The sequence below is a fragment of the Arvicanthis niloticus genome, chromosome 9 (assembly GCF_011762505.2).
Source record: "Arvicanthis niloticus isolate mArvNil1 chromosome 9, mArvNil1.pat.X, whole genome shotgun sequence".
Lineage (NCBI taxonomy): Eukaryota > Metazoa > Chordata > Mammalia > Rodentia > Muridae > Arvicanthis > Arvicanthis niloticus.
The window spans coordinates 62,846,687-62,851,803 of NC_047666.1; the positions used below are offsets into that span (position 1 = coordinate 62,846,687).

Sequence of the window (5,117 nt, forward strand, 5' to 3'; positions counted from 1 at the left end):
AGGGAAGCTCAGTAACCCAGGCTCTTTGCTGTGTAGCTCCGGCTGTTTTAGAGATGGCAATCCTGCCTCAGGCTACGCTGTGGTGCTGGGATTACAGGCTTCCCCACTGTGCCTGTGAAGGTTGTTTAGGGCAGTCTGGCCTCCTTGTGTGTACCTGAGCACAAACCCATCTTTGAAGCTCAATACAGTCACCTCCTAGGCACTAGCAATACAGTGTGTGGGAAACCAGAAACCACTCACCAACCTCTTGCTTCCTAGAGGCCAGTGCGGTGGGTGGAGGGGGTGGGGCTAGGGAAGTGGGAGGTGCTTAGGTTTGTTATGGATGCTACTGCTACCAGTAGGGTGGGTTAGTGACTCATAGTTGCTGGAGCCTACAGGTGGGGTTGAGTGAGTCACTTTTATTACTCAAGGGCGAGGTGGGAGGGAACGGAGGGAACCACGGAGCTGGAAAGAAGTGAGGAATTTATATCTGAGAATTGGAGCTGGAAGACCTTGAGAAAATAACCTTCATTTCCTGTTAGCTGACCTGTCAGTGGGAAATGATCCTACACTCCAAATTATTGTGGAACTAAATGGAAGTGCTGCTTACATAACTGAGTGTGCACTGGGCGTGGTGACTCGCTTCTTTACCCAACACTCGGCAGGCAGAGAGCTGTGATCTCTGTGAGTTCAAGGCCAGCCTGGTCTACAAAGCGAGTTTCAGGGCAGCAGGGCTGTTACACAGAGAAACCCTATCTCGAAAATAACAACAGCAACATCAAAAGCCTACATAAACAAACAAACAAACTACAAATGGTGGTGGTGCCATCACTTAAATCTTCATTTACTTTCTAAAGATAGGCAGGGTAATAATATCGAGTTCCATCAGAGATTAAGGGCATTAAATAATGTATGCAAACGCTCTGCACAATGGTATTGGGTAAATGTTAGCCACTTTCATCAGCTGAGGGGGGAGGGTCACTGGTTCATCAATGAATTTTTTGTTGTTTTAGGACCAATAAGGAGAAATGGGCACATTATCCCAGTCTGAGGGGTGGCAATTAGGATACATTAGTTTGGGACCAGGCAAGCAATCCACTTGGGCCAGAATTAAAAGCCTACTAGGTGCGCATATGCTCATATTTAGTGTCGCTCCCCCACGAAGGTGGGGGTCGAAGGAGACGAAAACCAACTGATAAGGAAGTGTTTGTGCTTGCTTTCTTCCTTGAACTTCAAATTCATCTAAAGAGATGGAATTTGGAACCGGGAGCCCAGACTGAGCTTTCTGATGCGGCCTCCAGGGGGCGCGCCCCTCTTAGGGGCGCTCTGTGCAGCCGGAGAGGCTGCGGTGACTGTCAGAGGCAGGAGGATGAGTTAAGCCTCTAGGGTTTCCAGCACCCAACGGGTCCTCACGTCCCGCGCGCGGCCGGGGGGCTCCCGCCCGAATCTCCCTCGTGTGTGGGCCTGCGGCTCTGCAGGAGTCCAGGCTTTCCCTGCTGCCTGGGGGCAGTATGATCAGCTCTCTGGGGCGGTGGGCTTCCTGTGGGCCTCTTGCCCACTCTCTCCCATGGATTGCTTCCCTCCCTAAGTTCCAGAACTTCAGGGCCCCAGGGCTGGCATAGGATGTGCTAGGGCTGGGCAGAAGGAGAAACATCAGAGGAAAACTTGCCACTACCCAAACTGCCTGGGGAGCCATGGAGCCTGGCCAGTTCCTCTGAACCCCTAAGAGTGTTCTTACCTCTGCTTAAAGTCAGAAAGGACAGAAGCCCACCCCAACCCCTAACTCTTTCCCTTGGCTTCTAGCTACAGGTTTAGAAGTTAACAAGGCTTGAGTCTGGCTCAGCCTCTGTGGATGGTAAATTCGAAGATCTTGTTGATCCTGGGAGGTCCTCACAATAGGCCACCATGCTTGGGAAGGAGGTGACTCTCAGATGCCCAGGAGCTATGGGCCTCCCACTCAAGGGGAACTTGGAAGTGCCCAAAGTAATGTCTAGCACAGAGCACCTAAACATTGTATATAGTAGCCTATATAATATTATATATGTATACTTTTAGATATAAAGGTATGATTAATACATGAATCATATAGATCTTTGTGCATGTTTCCACATGTACTTTATAGGGTCCCTACTGTAAGCTAGCTATTGTCCCAATGGCTCTGCTGGAATTAATTATCTCAGGCAGTTTTCACAGAACACTGGGGTGTAAATGTTGTTATTGTCCCCATATGGTAGCTGAGGAAGTCTAAGCTCAGAGAGTAACTTTTGAGTGGGTGTGGTGATGTATGTCTATAAACCAAGCACTTGGGAAGTAGAATCAGGAGGGAGAAGTAGAATCAGTGGAACAGGCCCCAGACCGTAGCACAACTGACTCCATGTTGGAAGAGCTATTCAGGCTGTAAATCTCAGCGCGCAGACAGCATCACCTGCCAAAAATGAAAGCAAAGACCTAATCCATCAAAGTCCATTGTCATGGGGACATCTCTAAATGTACTAACCTTGCTTTTTGGCTTCTATAGTTCTGCTTCTGGCTAACTGTTCTTGCTAACTGAAGTATGTCAACCCAGGACATGGTTTTGTATGTGTGTGTTTAAAAGCTCACCCTGAGAGAGAGTTGGGGCTACACTATGGGATCCTGAATGACTGTGCTATGTCTTGTGCCAGCTAACAAAGTTTCTATTGGCTTAAACCCATGCCCAGGTAGTCTTCTCTGGTGAATACCTCACAACATCAGGGGTTCAAGACTGTTCTCAGCCGTGTGCTGAGTTGAAAGTTAGACTTGGCTACATAAAACTTTGATGAAGAAGAGGAAGAGGAGGAAGAAGAGGAGAAAGAAGAAGGAAGGGAGGAAGAGGAAAAAGAGGGATGGAGGAGGAGGAAGAAAAGAGGAGGGAGAGGAAGAGATTGAGAAAAACTGAGACTAGAGGCTCTTGCCTTAGACTTACACCTTCAAATGGGGTGTAGGGGGTGTGGGGTGTGGTAGTGGTCTAGAAAGGTACGGTAATTGTTTTTCCCTTTAAGATGTATGAGGAACACAGTTAAGTTTGACCCTAGAAGGAGGAACTATTTTCCAGTCAGATACTATACCCCTTGAAGAAGTGAACTCAGGAACTTTGGAACACTTGTCCCCCATGAGGGGAGAGGCTAACTAACATTCCTGGCCAGCTCAGGAACTTTGGAAAGGTCATGGGACACTTGCCAGATGGGAGAGGCTGATTAACATTCCTCAGACCTCAGGGGAGGGAACCCACCTGCGGGTTGGGAAGGCCCAGAGCAAGACCAACCCTTGCCACCTGCAGACAAGAAAAATCCCTGCCACCTCATTCCCTAAAGACCAATCAGTTTAATAGTCACACTGTTCTGCCAGTCATACTGTACCTAGTCACTATTTCTTTAGTCTACCCCTTAAACTGTATAAAAACTGACCAAATGGGCTGCCGGGGGTCACCACTTCACCCTTGGTGTAGGACGACCCCAATGTGTTAGATCATTAAAATTCCTATTACTTTTTGCATTGATTCACATCTCTGCGTGGTTCATGCAGGGGGTCTCTGGTAAGCTGAGGCTCGCAAGAGTCTTACACCCTCTAACCCTGTCTGCTGTCCCTGGGTGCCTGAAGAGACTTCTGGAGTGTTACTCTTTTTCCTTCTTGGCTGTCTCTGTCACCCTGGTCTCTGGCTACCAATATCACCCTCTGCAAGCTTCAAGGACCACACCTTCAGTTTCGGGTCAGTTGCTTTTGGTAAGATGCCCCAATTACTTGTCAACAGAGTGGGCCTGAATCTCTTGGGACATGCTAAACACAGGTTAAGCAGCCCATTTGAGACCAGTGAGTCTCAATGTTGTTGTTACAATCAGTGATGGCACAGCTGCCTCATTATCATTATTATTATTATCATTATCATTATTATCTTATTATTAGCAGTTATTATTTCTTTAAATTTATTTTTCTGCAATTACAATTTTAAAAGATTTATTTATTTTATTTTATGCATATGGGTGCTTTGCCTGCATATTGTCTGTGCACCACATGCATGCAGTGCCCACAGAGGCCAGAAGAGGGCACTGGATCCCCTGGAACTGAAGTTACAGTTGTGAGTTGTCATGTATGTGCTGGCTCCCAAACCTAGGTCCTCTGGCAGAGCAATGGATCCTCTTATCTGCTGAGCCATCTCTCCAGCCCTCCTTTCTGCAGTATTAGAAGTAGTTATTTAGGTGGGGGCTCCTCGGTCCTCTGGTCATCGCCATGGTGAAACTGAGCAAAGAAGCCAAACAGAAGCTGCAGAGGCTTCAAGGGCGGCAGTTTGCCATCCACTGGGGCTTTATTCACCTGGGCTTTACAAGGGGTTGCAGATCCTGGAATGCCTGAGCCACCAGTTTGAAGCCTACTTTGGGGATAAAGGACTGTTTGGTCATCTGGATTTGGACACAATCCAACATGGAAGGTGTATGTTGGAAGATGTATACTCCGGCTGGATAAGAAAGGAGATCTCATTTCAACACATCGGTGTCAGACTGGAGCCTGTACTGGCTTATGATAGACTGTCAAAATAAATGTGTTTACCTGTGGGGCAGAAATCTCGCGGGCGGGGGGAAGGGAGGGAGTCCGGCGACAGAGTCTCAGGGCGGTCTGGCACCAGGGCTTCCTGCACCGCCAGCGGAAGATCCCACATTCACGCAGCTGTCGGTGGGCGGGCCAGCGGCTGCATCGGCAAGGTTCCAGGGTTCCAAAAGCTGGGAATCGGGCGGAGAGACCATGGACACGTGGAGTCCGGTTTTCCAAAGCTTTTATTGTTCATGACATGGTGAATGGATGCAGGTGTTGTGCGCTTCCCCCCCCCCCCCAAAGGCCAGGGGAGACCAGTCTTATAGGGAAGGGAGAAAGGGGAGGGAATAACTTAATTAGCTACCCCCCTGGCCTTTTGATAATTCATTAATATTTAAATCTCTGGAGGTAGAGACTTGTTAATCACGCCCTCTACCTGGCCTTTTGATAATTCATTAATATTTAAATCTCTGGAGGTAGAGACTTGTTAATCACGCCCTCTACCTGTCCTACGTGACTGAAATTAACAGGTTAAATGGAGTTACCTCGTCCAAGGCCCAACATTTACCAATAAGGAAGCAGTTATTTAAGAT

The 5,117-nt window shown here is 48.1% G+C and overlaps 1 pseudogene; it reads left to right on the forward strand.

The window, feature by feature from the left end:
* Positions 1-4,145: 4,145 nt before the first annotated feature.
* Positions 4,146-4,378, forward strand: LOC117714712 (mitochondrial import receptor subunit TOM7 homolog pseudogene; annotated as a pseudogene).
* The last annotated feature ends 739 nt before the right edge of the window (positions 4,379-5,117 follow it).